Source organism: Myotis myotis, unplaced genomic scaffold (genome assembly GCF_014108235.1).
Source record: "Myotis myotis isolate mMyoMyo1 unplaced genomic scaffold, mMyoMyo1.p scaffold_m19_p_3, whole genome shotgun sequence".
Classification (NCBI taxonomy): Eukaryota; Metazoa; Chordata; class Mammalia; order Chiroptera; family Vespertilionidae; genus Myotis; species Myotis myotis.
In genome coordinates this window covers 155,174,610-155,193,711 of record NW_023416335.1, presented here as the reverse complement: position 1 = coordinate 155,193,711, position 19,102 = coordinate 155,174,610, and the positions used below count along the sequence as shown (strand labels likewise).

The 19,102-nt window shown below is 38.2% G+C and overlaps 1 protein-coding gene and 1 pseudogene across 6 annotated transcripts in view; both read left to right on the top strand.

Moving 5' to 3' along the window:
• Positions 1-462, top strand: part of LOC118650633 — a 36,084-nt pseudogene extending 35,622 nt beyond the window's left edge.
• Positions 1-19,102, top strand: part of SLC16A7 (solute carrier family 16 member 7) — a 164,787-nt gene that overhangs the window by 15,960 nt on the left and 129,725 nt on the right. For all 6 annotated transcript variants that reach the window (XM_036299178.1, XM_036299179.1, XM_036299183.1 and 3 more), the window contains exon 2: positions 197-235. The gene's annotated coding sequence lies outside the window, so the exon portion shown is untranslated. The remainder of the gene's footprint in view (positions 1-196; positions 236-19,102) is intronic.

The following is a 19,102-nucleotide window of genomic DNA, read 5'->3' as shown; positions in this document are numbered from 1 at the left end:
GCCTGTAGAGCCATCTCCTTTTTATATTCCTGAGAAGTCTCTGAAATTCCTAGAAATCTGAAAATAAAAACACACAACCACATACTTTTTCAATTTTTCAGTATAATTTTGTTTCAAATATGCCGGTGATGACTAATAAAAACTTTTCTCTACTTTCGTTTGACACTGATTTTCACCTTCTTTCTTTTCTTTACAGTTGTTTGTAAGAGGAATTTCCTGATACGACTGAAAACAGGTATGTGGAGAGAAGTATGTGCCAAGATTGGCACACATTCAGATGCTGAGGTGGCTGCCTCTGTGAAACAAGTACACGGTGTATCGCACAATTATGCCAATCATGATGCCGCCAACGTTGCCAGGCATTCTTATCTTTGCTCTGTACTCCTGTTCTTGAGTGTCATGAATGGTGCTGCCATTGCTCCAGAAATCTGCCTTTGGTCTGTTTCTGAAGCAGTATCCTAATCAACAGAAAGACTTGTTTTTTTTTGGACTTCATCTTGGTCATCAGACTGGATTTATCCTGTGAACTCTACTAGTAAGTACCAGAGAGGCTAAAAAGATGGGTCTGTTGGAGCTGCTTATTGCCTCATCTTGGACCCTGGCCTGGTTCTTGCTCCATGACTTGACTCTGTTGAATCTTGGCATTGACTCTGGCCAGGACCTAGTGACTGTTCCCTGAAATGCCCTTCAGCTTTACTGGAAGGAGAAACTACAAATGATAGTCATGGGAACCTAACAGTTGCCAAAAGCCAGACTGACAAAGAAAAACATAAAGGGCAAGCAACAGCATGATGCCTGCAGTAACAGGCTGGTAGCTTTACCGCTCTAGGCTTGTGACCTTTACACATAAATACATAGAGTAGGGATTTCATTGTACAGCATTTTGCTTGTTATTTAAGTAAAGAATTGGAGGCACATATTAATGTATTTATTGAGGGTAGGAAGCACCCTATAGTGCCGAAATAACATCATTTTATGGAAATTCTCTTTTGCTCCCGACCAAAGCATTTATCATTTACTTTGAACTGAACTAAAAAAGTAAACAACTACAGAAATCATTTGCCGTGCAGTTCAGATAGTCCAGTAGAACACTAAGAGTGTCTGAATTAGCATTTATCCTTTATAAGTAAGCTCTTAGTTTTTCCTATTTTAATATTTCTTTAAAACATGTTTTTATTGATTTCAGAGGGGAAGGGAGCAGAAGAGAGAGAGAAACATCAATGATGAGAGAGAATCATTGATCAGCTGCCTCCTCCACACCCTGTCCTGGAATCAAGCCCAACACCTGGGCATGTGCCGTGACCTCCTGGTTCATAGGTGGACGCTCAACTGAGCCACATCAGCCGGGCTATTTTAGTTTTTTTTTAATTAAAAAAATGTCGAGTTAGATGTTTTTTACAATACCAAAAAAAAAAAAAAAAAAATACCCAGTTTATTTTTAAGTTACATTATTTGTATTTTATTGTGTAAAAATAACCCTGTCATCTTCTTAAGACTGCTTGATTATGTTTCTTAGTTATTCAATTAGTTCAAGTCAGCTGTTTGTAAGGGCAAAAATAATGTTCAATAGAATGAGAAAGGGGGACTAACTTTTATTATGGAGAAAAGTGTTGTCCATGGAAATTAGAAGAATTTTAGCATTTCCAGAATAAGCCCATTTTATGAGAAAAGCTAAAACACATGTATTTATTTCCACAGTTTTCCTAACATTAATTATTTAAAAGGTATCTCAAACTCATTTCTTCTGTTATACTTAATAACATATTTACTAGCATCATTACTCCATTAAAAGTCATATTCTGCTTGAGAACTTACTTCAAATGAGTGATAGTTTATAGATTTTAATTGTTACATGTTGTGGCATAAATACAATCTTTGGAGGAGTGGCTGGCTAACTTTATTAAATAATTAATGTATATTTTTTTCTAATACATAATATTTTGAGTTAATATGTAGTGTGAGGATGAAATTGCTTCTCTCTTTTTAGCATTACTTTTAGGCCCATTTCTTCATAAAATATGTAATAAAAAAATTTAATATGCATATATTATTGCTCTATTCTTCACATCTTTAGCCATGGGAATATATTACTTAAATTAGTGCACACTCTAAGATTTATAAAGGCAAAATGGTTTCTTCTTATTAAGTATATGCACCCTCTCATTTATCATCTATAATAATAAAAACATAATATGCAAATTGACTGAATGGCTGAACAGCAGAATGACCTTCCGGACTACCTTGCAGACAAAGCCGCGGCTGCGAAGGCCTACTTTTGCACAAATTTTGTGCATTGGGCCTCTAGTTATTAATATACTCATAATATTCTACTTGGCTTTGGACAGGCACTAGCTTCCAATCTACAGTTATTCAGGCAATGCCTAAGTTCATAATTTTTCACACTTATTTGATTACACATGCCATTTTTGAACAGAATTTTATAACACTGGAATTTTATGAAGCACCATTTAGCAACCATAGTCTTGAGGAAAGAACTTTGTGTTTAAGACCAAATAGACTTTTGAAAGTATTATTTATAAAGCCCTCAATGTGCTTGAAGAGGAACTAAATTTGAATTTCATTTTCAGAGTTCTAAACATGTGACATATTCTCAGGTGTTTTATAATGCATATCAAAGTAGGTAGCCCTGTCCCCATTTTCATAATAAAATAACAAACATCAAGACCATATGGGGTAATAAAATTTTAATATTGATATCCTATCTAATAGAAGGAATATGCTAATTGACCTTCACACAGTCACAAAGATGATGGTGCCCAAAGCCAATAAGGAGCGAATATGCTAATTGACTGCCCAGCCCTCAAAGATGGCAGCGCCCACAGCCACAAGATGGCCGGCAGGGGAGGGCAGTTGTGGGCAATCAGGCCAGCAGGGCAGGGCAGTTAGGGGCAACCAGGCTGGGAGGGGAGGGCAGTTGGGGGCAATCGGCCTGGCAGGGGAGCAGTTAGGTATCGATCAGGCTGGCAGGGGAGTGATTAGGGGGTGATCAGGCTGGCAGGCAGAAGTGGTTAGGGGCAATCTGGCAGGCAGGCAGGCGAGCTGTTGGGAGCCAGCAGTCCTGGATTGTGAGAGGGATGTCGGACTGCCTGTTTAGGGGATCAGGCCTAAATCAGCAGTCGGACATCTCCGAGGGGTCCCAGATTGGAGAGTGTGCAGACTGGGCTGAGGGATATCCTCTCCCAGTGCACGAATTTCCTGCATCAAGCTTCTAGTAATAATAATAAAAAACAAAATGATAAATGGGATTATTGAGGTGGGGACTTAATTGTTGAGACCTGGGGTCTGGCCTAAAAGACTCAAAACTATTTAAATCTGATTTCATTACTAGAGACTACATGAACACTTCCCAAGGGAGGTTACTATGGTTATTTTGTTAATTATCAGTACTGTTTATGTGCTTCTCTGATAAGTGGATTTCACAGATTTCCTTAAACACACAACTCAGCATCTCTCAATGATTTTTCTCACCACATTCTAAAGTTTTATTTTATATACCTCATGCTCAAGCATTTATTAAATTATATGGCTAACCAATATACATTTTAAAATATGGATGCTTAGTATTATTTTGCTAATTGTGTTTCCATAGAATCTCATTCCATTGTTCCTACCATGACTGAGACCAATGAAATTAAAAATGTTGTATTCAATAATGGGACTAAAAGATGAGTAAAAAGTCACCTGCATTCAAGAAGCACAGACAAGTTTCCTAAACTTTGACTGTTTGCCAGTCTACTGAAATAGTCACTGGACTTTTCCTTTCACACTTCCTACATCTTCCAAGGAAATGAAAATAAAGATATGCAAAGCTAATTCTTTTAAAGTAAAATATTCTCTTCCAATTCCAAAATGAATGACTATTAGCAGTCTTAATTGTTCAGTACACACTCTTAGGGTGGGTGTGTGGTCCTCATTCTTAATAGTGGCTTTGGTAATAATGTCCACATGGGTATTAAGATCAAGCAATTCCCAAGAGAAATGCTTGTGACTTTTGATTGCTGATACCATCATCCCCGGAGTTCCTCACAACTCATTTTTTTTCCTTGATTTTGTCGGAATCACCTATCTACAGTGAATGTTTTACATAAATGGTATCGTTGATAGGAGAATGGTGTTTTACTTGGGAGTTGGCTACACTTTCTATGTGAAATTTTATGCTAATATAATTTCCAGATTTTTCTATTCTTACATTTTCCCATTTACAACACTTGATTATAAAGAACTATTCACTTGGTCCATTTTATTTCTCATGTATCCTAAAAACTCTACATGTTAGATTTTTTTGAGTGACTTCTCACTTTGACATGAAGATTTTATCGAATACTTTTTGTTGAAATACACATTTAGCCTTTGCAAAATCTGATTTACGAGATATACCCTTTTTATTTTCAGATTGGTAAGATTCAAACAAAGGAAAATTTAAGTTCTAGATTTGAAGGCTTAATATCATGGATTTTACACAACCTGTCCATACAAATTGAATCACACACTCAAAGGAACTTAGATGTTGTTTAGCCCAGTATTTCACCCAGTGTTAATCCTACTGAATCTATGAAAAGTGATTAGCCAGCTTAGTGAGAAGGTTTGCCTGCACACAGTGAGCTCATCCTCTACAGGCAGCTCATATTTTCTTAGCCAGCCTTATTAGTTAGTAAGGTTATTTTAGTACTAGTGGCCCGTTGCATGAAATTCTCGCACTGGGGGTGTTGAGGGGTTCTTCGGCCGGGCCTGCGCCCTTTTGCAGTCCGGAGATAGGGTCTAAGCCAGCAGTCGGACATCCCTCTCACAGTCCAGGACCCTTCACTCCTTACTGCTCGCCTTGCTCCCACTATTGCTCCTCACGGAGGCGGGAGAGGCTCCCACCACCACTGCTGTGCTTGCCAGCCGTGAGCCCGGCTTCCTGTGGGAGTGCACTTGACCACCAGGGGGAAGCTCTCCTGCGTTGAGCATCTGCCCCCTGGTGGTCAGTGCACATCATAGCGACCAGTCGTTCTGGTCATTCTACAGTAATGGTCGCTTAGGCTTTTATTATATAAATTAGCCTGGGAGGGAAAGTGCCTATGAATTGTGTTCTTTACTTTTTTAAATGTGTGTTGTTGTTTTTTTAATTATTGGTTTTAGAAAGAGGAAGGGACAGGGAGAGGGAGAGAGAGAAAAACATTGATGAGAGAGAGAAACATTGATTGGTTGCCTCGATATACTCCTCTGAATGGGACCGAACCCACAAGCTGGGCATGTGCCCCTACTGGGAATCAAACTGAACCGGTGACCTTTAGGAGCATGCAACCACACTCAAGGAACTTAGCCAAACTGGCCAAGGCTACATTTTTATTAAACTATGAATTAGCAACATTCATACCAGAAAGGCAGATCTTTGGCTCCCTGTGGACAGATTCTAAGGACTCTAGATCTCTAGTCACAGCTATAGTGAAGTAGCCTTGTACACATCACATGGTGGCTATCCAAGTTGTATGATATCATTAACTCTGAGCTGGTGGCTACGCTGGCATATGTGCAAGGGGAAGAAGCTACCATGCTGATGGAAGAATGGAACATATGCTCAAAACAAGCAATTATAATGATGTTATTACAAGGACTTGCATTTATTGAGTGCCTACTGTCTCAGACACTGTCCTAAACACTTTACATGTGTTATCTTTTTTATTCTATACACATAAGATAGGTACCACTATTACTATTTACAGAAATAAGAACAAGGCTCTAAGACATTCAGTGACTCACCAAAGTTCGCAAAGTTAGTAATTAATAGAGATAATGATTGAAACGAGACAACAGATGCCAAATTGTAACACTTAAATCATACTCTTAGCATCTGAACTGGTCAGGGCCCTACAGAACTGCCTGACAACACTTTAGCTCTGCAGCTGAGTTCTGTGTTGACAGGTTTGTACTGGTTTCTCCTCCCCAACTCCTTAAGGTATGCTGAGTGGATTTTGATTTCTTGCTACCTTAGATCTCTACCTATGAAAAAGCTTTGATTAATCGTGTTACATTTTGCCAACTTAGAGAACTCTGTGTTATAGATTAATTGTTGGGATTTTATGGGCAAAGCAAAACAGATAAACTTGGAAATTATCTACTGCCTCATATAAACCCTTTCCTCTGAAAAAGTACAATTGTTGAATTTATAATGAGTTGTGTTTATGAAATATTGCATATGAAGGCAGCACAATTTGGTTTGCATTAGTGTTAATATTAAGGATGCAGGTGTCAAACAAATGGCCCTGCCTATGGGTTTAGAACAGTTTTTGCCACATGATGTCACAAAATTATAACATTTCTCTTGGCATTTTTATTAGCCCAGAAAGTCGATGACTAAGACCCTTCTAATAACCTCCTGTTCTTGGTTTGGTTTTGCAAAAAGAATGACATCTGTATTCTTAACCCTGCAACAGCACAATAGAATTAGAAAGGAATAGAAAATAGGAAATTGGAAGAAGAGGCACACATTTGTGAGGAAGAGAAAACAAGTGCACAATAAGGATATACCTCAGAAGGGAACCATATGGGATTGTTAATTAGGAACATAAAATTATGCATGAAAGTTCATCCCTCCACACTGGGAGAAATATTTATAGTTTTTATTATTTATAATATTACTTTTTAAAAAATTACCCTTCATACCAGAATCTGAGTTTATGACCTTTTGTCTGCTTTATTTAGCTGTGCAAAGTTGGCTCACTGATTGTACTTACAAATCCAGCCCAAATATAATGTGGTTTGGCAAGCCATTCTGAATAAAAGCAAAATATATACTTAAACAGTTTCTGCCTGGGATCCCAGGAAGTAGCAAGGCTAAGCTGGAATGGGCTTCCCCATACTGATAACTGGAAATATTAGCTTTTAGCAATGTTTCTCAACAACAAATCTGATTCAAGACTTGGTGCATGTTGACTGACCTATGGGTCTCCACTATTGTTCTAGCAAATCTAGACACCTTTTTTCTTATAATGGGAGTTACATGCCTGCATTCATAAGCTTGAGTTTTCCAACCCCATTAGGGCTACCTTATGCTTGAGTCCACATGCTGGTTTAAAAAAAAAAAAAAATTATTCATTTTAAAGAGAGAGGGAGAGGAGAAGAGAGAGAGAGAGAGAGAGAGAGAGAGAGAGAGAGAGAGAGAGAGAGAGAGAGAGAGAGAGAGAAGAGAGACCATTTGTTGTTCTACACAATGCATTCATTTGTTGATTTTTATATGTGCCCTGACTGGGGTTTGAACCCGCAAACTTGGCATATCAGGGTAGTACTCTAACCAATTGAACTACCCATCCAGGGCCAAATGCTGATTATTGATTGTAGAAATCATATATATATATATATATATATATTGATTTCAGAGAGGAAGGAAGAGGGAGAGAGATAGAAAGATCCATGATGAGAGAGAATCATGGATTGGCTGCCTCCTGCAAGTTTCCCACTGGGGATCAAGCCCACAACCCTGGCATGTGCCCTTGACTAGAATCGAACCTGGGACCTTTCGGTTCGCAGGCTGATGCTCTATCCACTGAGCCAAACCGGCCAGGGCTGATTGTAGAAATCTGTGACTCTGCAATCCTCTGAGAACTGGGGCATTGCTATTTGCTTTACCATCACTTTTTGGGAGAGGAATTATTGAACCTCAGCCTAGGATCTGAATTTATGCTGCCCTAGAGTGGGTCATGTCTGTGGTGACTTCTAGCTTACCATGTACTCTCCATCCATTGGGCTAGGATCCTAATTTGTGGTATAGACTCTTCCTAATTATTGCTAGTGATTGTCATATGTTCTGTAATATTTGACCTGACACGGAGTAGTCCCTATTGTGTATTTCTTTCTGACAAATTGAGTCTACTTCTAGAACCATTGTCCTGTACTCACACTGCCCAAACTGTCACATGCTTCTCTTTGGTATTTTATGATATTAATTTATAGTTTAAATTATTTTGAAGTTGTTTAATATCATTATTTTTAAATAATATGCCAAAGTAAAAGGTCTTATACTTTGGTTAAAACTAAGTGTAAATTAGATCACTTGTTAATGTGGTGTGACTGTAGTCTTGTTTCAAATTGTAAGGTACATAAACAAGTTTGGTTTTTTTAATATAAAAACTTTTTTTTTTTTGTATGTGGAAACTTGGAAGGGGATTTGCTTTTATCCTGTCCATGCTTGTTTTGGGTAAAGAAGAGGGTGGTGTACAGAGTAATAACCACCATTTCAAGGGTACAGTTTGTCTGCTTTGAGGACACTATTCATTTCTGTCGTATTTTCACTATTTCTTATATGTTTATAACTTTATGTGCTTTTCCCATTCCACCCTGCACTCGCACACCTCTGTGTTCTCTGATTCTTCACAAGTGAATATAAAATTAATGCCTCAGTCACCATTAGATTCTACAAAAGTTTTCATAAAATGCACTGTGTTTCCCAAGTACTCTATTTTGTGCTTGAAATAAGGTAAAGATAAATTGTTAGGTGAACTAGAAAACTATCTTTTAATGAAGGATAAGCTAACATTAGCAGTATCTATTTAATTACATGATCAAACATTATTATCAACCTACTTTTATGTTGCTGGGTGGCTGTGTAAGCCCGTATAAATCTTCCTTTCAGGCTGAAAAATAGATTGTGTTTCCCCTCTTACTCTTAGTAATTTAAAATAGAGCATAGATATTGATAAAAATCTATCAGACTGTAATTATCTTTTTCTGTCACTAAATAGAATGAAATATCTGATACCTTTTTAGTCTATTTTTCTGTAAGATGCTTTGTCTTTTTATTGGTTATATAGGTTCTTTATATATCCCGTATATTGTGAATATACATATTGTAAGTGCCATCCTTCAGATGAAGGCTTTTTAAAATTTTTTTTCATTTTCTATATAGTATCTTTTGATAAATCGTTCTGAATTTTAATAGTTGAATTTATCAGTTATTTCCATTTTTTGTTTGTTTACTTTGTTCTTTCTTTTTTTTTTAAAATATATTTTATTGATTTTTTACAGAGAGGAAGGGAGAGAGATAGAGAGTTAGAAACATCGATGAGAGAGAAACATCCATCAGCTGCCTCCTGCACATCTCCTACTGGGGATATGCCCGCAACCCAGGTACATGCCCTTGACCGGAATCGAACCTGGGACCTTTCAGTCCGCAGGCCGACGCTCTATCCACTGAGCCAGACCGGTTTCGGCACTTTGTTATTTCTTGCTTAATACATCCTTCCCAACCCCTAGGTCATAAAAATAGTATCAAATATCTCTTAGCACTGTCTACTATAGTAGACATCTACACTGATGGAAATATTTCATATCGAGCACTGTCCAATATGATAGTCACTAGGCAGATGTTTCTACTGAGCACTTGAAATGTGAAGAGTGTGACCAAGGAGCTGAATTTTTAAATTTAATTTTAATTAACTTAAGTTTAAATTTAAATTGCCTCATGTGGTTATAGACTATTGGATTGAATAGCTCAGCGACAGCTTTGCTTCATTATGAACAGTGATTCATTTGGTAATCATTTTTCTGCATGGTGTGAAGGGATAATCTGGTGTCATATTTTGCCTTATGGATGACCAGTTGGCTTAGAGCAACAGCTTTTCCCTACTGATTGATAGTGCCAGTTTTGAAATAAAAATAAGTTATGTGTGTGTCTGTGAGTGTCTGTTTCTTGGCTTTCTCTGATCCTTGGCAAATTCATCTGTCCTGGCACCAGCACCTCTTACTGACAGTCACCCTAGCTTTATAAGCTCCTTGTCCCCACCCATTTTCCTCAGAGCTAATCACTTTTGGAATTTTTGTATTTGTTATTCATTTGCTTTATTGTTGGGGGGAGGGATTGTTTGGTTTCAATAATAAGTTTTATATGGGCAATGATATGTTATCATTTTTTTAATGTTTAGTTCTTGTAATCCTCATGGTCTCTCATTCTTTAATCATTTTTAATCCTTTCTATTTCAAGCATATTTAATCTATATTTTCTGGCTGATAATTTTGCTATCTGATGTCTTTATCGACCTGATTCTACTCTCTGTAGTTTCTGCTGGTTCTTGCTTCATATTGCCTTACAAATGAGCATTACTGTGTGGGAATTATGTGAAGCTTGGGCTAAACTGGATTAACTAGTTGAGAGAATTTGTATTTCCCTCTGCCAAGGCCTGGGACATTAGCCAACACTGTAAACTGTTTTCAGATGTTTGAACCATCTTGGTAGTATGAAATTTGGCTGCAAAACCATGTGAGAGATCAGTTGATCATGAGTCCTCAGGTGATGGTTTTTGTTTCCCTCCCTTGTGCCAAGTTTAGAGACAGACTGGATTCTTTACAATCACCAGCTGTGTGTGTATGTTTCTGGTACAGTGATGATACAGATTTATTGAGTCACAGGAGGGCATGTCACATTTTAGACATTCCATCTCTGGCTGGCCTTGGGCTTTGTGATCTATTGCAAGCACCCTCTGGGCTGTGAGCCTTCAAGTCCAAGTCTACTGAGTTCACCAAATGTTCCAAGAGGACACCTGAATGAAGTACTCCTCTTAACCATGTGATTTCCCCTTTCAGTTAGTTTTATTATCTGGACATTCCTTTCTACCTACTTTTTTATTTTTTTTTCTATCTGTTTTTTATATTTTATGTCAAATTCTTAGTTGCTCCCAATGGAAGGGTTTTTATGTTACCAAGGACAGACTTTCACAGATTAGCTACAGTAATACATTCAGTAATTAGAAATACAGAGAATTTTCTTGGAGCCTCGTTTCAGGAAGAATGGCAGATCTTTCTGGAGTGGTATTCCAGGGCTGGTTTTGCCCAAGGCTTACCAATTATCCATGTTGTTGCAGGGCTAAATGAATGACCTCACACTTCTAGTGTCCAGCGCAGTCCAATGTACTCCGTCTCTGTATGCAGACTTCAAATTCTTGAGATAGAAAATAAACCCATCTTAACCTCAACTAAAGATGGTACTACGGTGGTAGGCAATATTTAAGGTGTGCAGTCATGTGAGAGCTCAGGTTCTGCTGGACTGTCTGGAATTGAATTTGAGCTCCAAATCTTGTAATCTTGGGACACTTTCTCTAGAGTTCTGTGACTCAGCTTCTTCTACAAATGGGGATGATAATCATAGTACTACCTCATAGTTGTGATGAGCAATAAATAAATTATTATATGTGGAAAGTGAAAAGTAAGAGTAATGCTTTGGGTATAGCAATTACTCAATAAATAGTAGTTATTTTTTCCCCCTCACTTAATGTAACCCCAGATCTAATTGGCTGTGGCCAGGGTTTAGGATGATGTGATACAAGCATGGTTTCCTCGGTATGTTCAGTGAGATGCAAATTGAAAGAAAGGAAGGTGATAGCAAATATGACAAATATAAACTGGAGAAGTAGGAACAAAACAATACATCTGCATCAATTTGCTGAAACATTCAATATAATTTTCTTTATATAAAAATATACTTGAATGATAGAATTTTTACCTAAAGAGACAGATTTAAAAAAAATGTACATAGGCTGAGCTATATTATGTGTAACATTTCACAGCTGAAATATTTCCTATTTGAATTTATCATATACTTATTGACAGTCTATTGTGTGTGAAACATTGTATTATGTGGACCTAGCATAAAGCAGGTAAAAGCAGAATATATTACTAGGTATAGTTACAAACTATAAAAGGAGAATCATGAGCATTTTACGGAAAAGAGTCTTATTTTAAATAATGCTAGAAAGACCTTAAACATTTCCAGGAATTATTTTCTCTGCATTCCTTTTAAGTGTCTGAAGTTTTATTTATTTACTTTTGGTTGTTTTTTGTTTTGTATTTTTTTAAATATATTTTTTAATGATTTTAGAGAGGAAGAGAGAGGGAGAGAGAGAGATAGAAACATCAATGATAACAGAAACATTGATCGGCTGCCTCCAGCACACCCCCAACTGGGGATCGAGTCTGCAACCCAGGCATGTGCCCTTGACCAGAATAGAACCTGGGACCCTTCAATCCATAGGCAGATGCTCTATCCACTGAGCCAAACCGGTTAGAGCTTTGTTTTGTATTTTTAAGGGAAGAACATGTGACTTTGAAGTGAGGGTCAGTACTTAAGCCTAACCCCCACAAATCAGTACATCCAGTTCTGTACTGGGTTATTTCCAAGTCCTTTGTAACTTAAAAATGAGTAAATAAAAGTAACTGGTAAATGTACAACTTTTTTATCCACTCATCCACTGATGGACATTTGGGCTGCTTCCAAATCTTGGCTATTGTAAACAACACTGCGGGAGAAACTAAGATGGCGGCATAGGTAAACACCGGGAAATTGCCGCCTCTCACAACAATTGAAAATTACCGCAAAGGACAGAGCAAACATCATCCAGAACAACAGGAAGGCTGGCTGAGTGTAAATTCTACAACTAGAAGGAAAGAAAAGCACGCTGAGAGCCAGAGGAGCTGCAGAGGTGAAGTGCAGAGGTACGGCGGCTCGCGCGCGCGAGTAAAGGGGGTGGCACCTGAGGACGTGGCTGTCTTTTTGAATCACAAGCTCCTGACTGCTCTGAACTCCAGTTCCGGGAAGTCTCTGGGGACCCAGGACTCATACGGGGAGAAGCTGGTCTGTCCGGCAGCGGGCGAACTTGAAGAGGCTTTCCCTCAGAGGTGCTTGCAGCAATTAGCGGGTCACTGAGACCCGCGACTCCGGGCGGAGAATCAGCCATAGCTCCTTGATCCGCCCTTTGATTCCCTGAGACCCCGCCCCACCCAGGCTGCGGCAGAGGCTTTTGCATGTGAATGTACCTAACTGCAGCCGAGCCAGGCAGACCCGGAACTTCCAAGAGAAGGCCCAAGGCCCCGCAGCGGCTTGCATTGCTTCACAGCTGAGCCTCTTTGTGGCTCCTGCTGTGTGGCCTCAGGCAGAGGCTGAATTAGCACCTCCTTAGATCCAGGAGCCACTGTACCCAGTGGTCAGAGGGGGACCATCCAGATTGCAACTCCTCAGATCCATAAGGGACACACTCAGGGAGCAGACTCAGTGAGCACCAAAGCCCCACTGAAGCAAGTCTTGCCCCAGAAGGGTGTCTTCAGCACAGAAGTTCTCCCACTTTAGACACAGCTGATTCTCACAGCCAATTGGCCTGGAGGTCAATTCCTCCCAGTGATCCTACAACAACCAAGGCACCAAGAGTGCACCAAGAGTGTCCACCCCAGGTAACTGGGGAGGCTGAGCTACTGGGCCCTACAGGACACCTGGTGCGCAGGGCCACTCTATCAACACAGGGAAGCTGCCAAAATGCGGAGACAAAGAAACAGGTCACAAATGGCAGAAATGGAGGAAAGCAAACGACTGGATATAGAGTTCAAGGCCACGTTTATAAGGTTTTTCAAGAATTTTATGGAAACCGCCGATAAATTTAATGAATCCCTCACTGAGTATAGTGAGACCATGGAGGACATGAAAAAGGACCAACTAGAAATTAAGCATACACTGACTGAAATAAAGAATAATTTACAGAGATCCAACAGCAGACAAGAGGATCCCAAGAATCAAGTCAAAGATTTGAAATACAAAGAAACAAAAAATACCCAACCGAAAAAGAAAAAAGAAGAGATTCCAAAAATATGAAGATAGTGTAAGGAACCTCTGGGACAACTTCAAGCGTACCAACATCAGAATTATAGGGGTACCAGAAGGAGAGAGAGGGCAAGATATTGAAAACCTTTTTGAAGAAATAATGACAGAAAACTTCCCCTACCTGGTGAAAGAAATGGACTTACAAGTCCAGGAAGCGCAGAGAACCCCAAACAAAAGGAATCCAAGGAGGACCACACCAAGACACATCATAATTAAAATGCCAAGAGCAAAAGATAAAGAGAGAATCTTAAAAGCAGCAAGAGAAAGAAACTCAGTTACCTACAAGGGAGTACCCATACGACTGTCAGCTGATTTCTCAACAGAAACCATGCAGGCCAGAAGAGAGTGGCAAGAAATATTCAAAGTGATGAATACCAAGAACCTGCAACCAAGATTACTTTATCCAGCAAAGCTATCATTCAGAATTGAAGGTCAGATAAAGAGCTTCACAGATAAGAAAAAGCTAAAGGAGTTCATCACCACCAAACCAGCATTATATGAAATGCTGAAAGGTATTCTTTAAGAAGAGGAAGAAGAAAAAGGAACTCTTACCATTTGCCACAGCATGGATGGAACTGGAGAGCGGATAAATACCACAGGATCTCACTCATTTGTGGAATATAATGAACAACATAAAATAATGAACAAGGACTGATCCAGAGACGGAGAGGCATTGATTGGACTGTCGGGCCTTGGAGGGAAGGTGGGGGGGGGGGGGTAAGGGGGAAAGATCAACCAAAGGACTTACATGCAAGCATATAGGCCTAACCAATCGACACGGACAACGGGGGGGGGGGGTGAGGGCATGAGGTGGGGGGTAGAGGGTAACGTGGGGACAAGGACACATATGTAATATCTTAATCAATAAAAAATATATTAAAAAAAAAAACAACAACACTGCAATGAACATAGGAGTGCATATATTCTTTTCGAATTAGTGTTTTGGGTTTCTTCAGCTATATCCCAGAAATGGAATTGCTGGGTTCACCTCTTACACCATACACAAGAAAAAAAAAATCAAAATGAATTAAAGACTTAGGTGTAAGACTCAAAACCATAAAAATTCTAGAAAAGAACATAGGCAGTAAGATCTCAGACATTTCTCAAAGCAATATTTTTTCTGACATATCTCCTTAATATAAGGGAAACAAAAGAAAAAAGAAACAAATGAGATTATATCAAACTAAAAGTTTTTGCATAGCAAAGGAAAGCATCAACAAAATGCAAAGACAACCCACTGAATGGGAGAATATATACATCAAGGATATATCTGTCTGATAAGGGGTTAATATCTAAAAGTTATAAAGAACTTATAAAACTCAACACCAAAAAACAATACAATTAAACAATGGGCAAAGGACATGAATAGACACTTTTGCAAAGAGGACATACAGATGGCCATTAGACACATGAAAAGATGCTCAACGTCACTAATCATCAGAGAACTGCAAATTAAAACCACAATGAGCCCTGGTTGGGTAGCTCAGTTGGTTAGAGCATCATCCCGATATACCAAGTTTGCAGGTTTGATTCCCAGTCAGAGCACATATAAGAATCAACTAATGAATGCATAAATAAAAAGAATAACAAATTGATCTCTCCTTCCCCCGATCTCTTTTTGTCTCTCCCCCGCTTCCCTTCCTCTTCCTCCTTTCCTTCCTCTGTCTAAAATCAGTGGATTGATTAGAAAAACACACAAAAATAAAACCACAATGAGATATCACCTCACACCTGCTTGAATGGCTACCATCAATTAACAAACGAGTGTTGGTGAGGATGCGGAGAAGAGGGAACCCTTGTGCACTGTTGGTGGGGATGCAGGCTGGTGCAGTCACTATGGAAAACAGTATGGAGTTTCCTCAAGAAATAAAAAAAAGAAGTGCCTTTTGAACCAGTGATAAGAATTTTTTAAAAAGTAATAAAGTTTTTCATTTGTATAGTCTTTTATAATGAACATAGTACTTGCATGGATTCATCTCATCAATTCAGTGAGGAAGACCATTGCAATGAACCTCTCCACTTTAACAGATGAACACAATGAGGCTCAGGGACTTTTGGTGACACTTACGCTCACAAAAACACAGAGTAGAGTCAGATTCAAACAAGAGTCCCGAATTCAAGTTCTAGATTCTTCTCACTACTTGCCAGCAACCAATCCTATCACAGAAATGAATACACTTCTGTTAATCAATGTGTTAGAATGCACTCTTGAATCAGAAGAACTCTAAAGTAAAAGCTTCTACTAATTTTTCCTTTGATTATGTTGCCTCTGCACTTTCAGGCTCACAGCGTGTGACATCTTGGTCAGATTGAGTAACCGGGAAATCAAGTTTTGTGTGCTGAAAACAATGAGGATACGGATCGTATAATCAGGACAGTTTTCATTCCTTTGCTACTGAGTAAAATCAATTGAAACTTTCCATCTGAATGTATATTGCGTAGGAGTTCATCGTGTACCAATAAGACACTTTGTTCTTAAAACATTTACAAATATTACTTAATATAGCCCTTTTCCTGCTCTCAAGAACATGGAGAGAAGTTGTTGAAAGTACTCGACCTTTAGATTCAGAGTGTATAAATTAATTCACGTTATTACTTCAGTTTCACAGCTCAGTTGTCCAGTAAATAAAACTTCCCCTCATTAGAAATGAAGCCAGTCTTGCAGTTCCCTACAGGTCTCATATCACTTACAGCAGGCTCTGTTTCGTACATTGACCTGGAACCCAGGAGAGTTTATGCACGATTGGTGAATTAAACCAGAAATAATTTCCTGTGGCATTATGTCACAACCTCAATGATGAAAAAAATCCATTAATTTCTGTTGCATTTAACTGGAAACATTTAAATGAATTCTTTCAGGAGTATATAAATTTGATGGACCACAATTTTAAGGTTTCTTGTGCTGTATAAAGTACATATCCATTTCTTATGTAAACTGTGTTAACATGCAATTATCTATATATGTATGTGTCTCTGCCAAACTGTTGATTTTTACTTATTTATCATTTTATGTCTGATGTTTGCCATTCATTTTGCTAGAGAGAAACCTTATCCTCCTGAGGAAGGATTTTTTTTTTTTTTTTTTTTTTTTTTTTTTACTTTTAAGTAATGACATATTTTGCCCAGAAAGTTTCAGAGGAAGTAAGATTAAATGTGAGGACTTTCTCTGAATAAATCCATCATCTTTACTCAGTTCCCATTCTTTTTCATACACTTGATAATCTTCCTCCCTGCTTTTGTCTGCTTCACAGACCTTTCTTTTTCTATCACCTAACACTATTTCTGAAACCTCTGTTGTTGTTTTCTTCCCTGACTCAATTTTTTCAGTGCCACATCTGTCTTAGAGTTTCAATTCAGTCCTTCCCAAGGAAAATGATGGTTTTTCCTGTCTACAACTCTTGCCCTAACTGATCTCTTTTGCTGCGGTCCTGCGTGGCCATTGCCTACATGATATTCTTCCATTCACAGCCATGCCAATGTTAGAAACCATTAATGTCCACCCAATCTTTCACACTGGAAACACCAGGGTCATTCCTGGCATATCTTACCTTCTAAATCCAAATTTTCATCAAACTCATAAGACTTAAGATATAACCTTGAATCCAACATCTTTTTTCCATTCCTGTTGCCATGCTTTAGTTAACATCTTTCATATCTCACACCTGAAGGGTCCCACAGCTTCTCTGTGGGAATTGGGTGGCAATATTTATGTCATTGCTATAAAAATCTTCTGCTATAGAGCCTTTACGAATGTGTGTCTGTGTATCTTAAACTTCATTTTAGTTCATTCCCCAAATATGCTATGTGCCTTTCTGTATCCAAACTTTTGATCTCTCAATTTAGTATATTTTTTGTAGTCTGTACCTATTGGTGTGTAGCTTGTCCTTCAAAGGCAGCTCAAATCCCATCCCTTTTAACAATGTCAGTCCTGATGACCTCAGCTAGCATAATATGTTGCTCCTTTGGAATTTTCATAGCACTCACTGATTGGATAATAATTTTGGAACATGTATTATTTTGCTTTCTAATTTTTTTTATGTATTGCATGTAAACTTTTTTTGAAAAAGACAAACATGTTTACATCTTTTTATGCTATATAAGAGGCACTAAAGTGTCTTATACAAGTAGGCCAAAATCATCAGTTGGAGCAAGGCACAGAGGAGTGAGAACTGGATTAGCATTGTGGGAATTGTGATACCTCCCAACTCTCCCTCCCTTCTCTTTGTGCACACCCTCTTTGTGTACACCACTGAAAATCCAGCACAGTGATGGCCTCCTATTTGGGTCACTCTCTCTGGTGTGGTGCATTTCCTCTTTGGGAAGCTCATAGTCCTTGATTGACCTTGAACATTATTATAGTTTAAAATCTAGTTGCATATATTAGTCTACTAGTGGAACACTCTTAAAATATGAATATATTTTCTGCCTTTCATAGGTGACATATAATCTGGGACATTTTGTGGATAGTAGTAGTTTGACAGCTGGGTGATCATATTTGCAGAAGCACTGTATACCAGTGGGCTGAATATTGGCAACTTGCTAAACCTCATGAGGCCATTTCTTTTGCAAAAGGTGGGATTTTACAAGTGTTAAATGAAGCAGGGATTTTACAAGTGTTGAATGAAGCAACCATGGAAATTACTTGCCTCATACTGGGTGCTCAGAATGAGTCAGCTCCTTTTTCCCAACTAATGGCTATGGGCCAAACAATTAAAATGATTCTTATTTGTCACAGAATCAAACAGCACCCCAAGAAAACCTAACACAGTAACTCTGTGACCTCAAGTTTTGAAAGTTATCATGGACTATATATGCATTTAATTTTCAGTAGAGTTATTTGTTGACAATAGCTGTTTCATAATAAACTTGTAAGATTACCCGTAGTATTTAATCTTTCCAGGTACTAGTTAAAGGTTAAGCAGGTTCTCTGATAAGAAGATTAAGTGATTAAAATCAGTAGTTTCATAGTGTCCATAGGGGGAAAGACTTCAGTTTCCTTTTTCAAGTTGCATATTAGAAACATAAGATATATTTGTTTCAAGGACAAATTAGCTGGAAAATTTGTATAAGGATTTTTTTTTTCTCTTTTAAAAGGAGTTGTATTATAGATGGATATTAATGACAGATTGTCTTAGTTTATTCTTGGTTAAATTCAAAATTAGAAACGTTTCAGAATAGTTTTAAGGTCAAGGGTGAGATAGAGATTAATGGAAATGTGCTTTCAGGCTGCATCTATTTGGCTTCCTGAAGAGTTTGACATACTACAAAGCTGTTTCTTCAACTGTTATTAGGAATTAGATTTATTTTCTTCTTTAGGCTCATAGCTTCTTGAATTTAGGCTCAAAGATATTTTGCTGTTAGGATAGGTCTTTTGGGGGAAAATACATTCAATTTTTTACTTTTATTTATAGCAAAATGTCAAGTTAGTTACCTGCGGAAGATAAACCTCAAGAATTCTGGGAT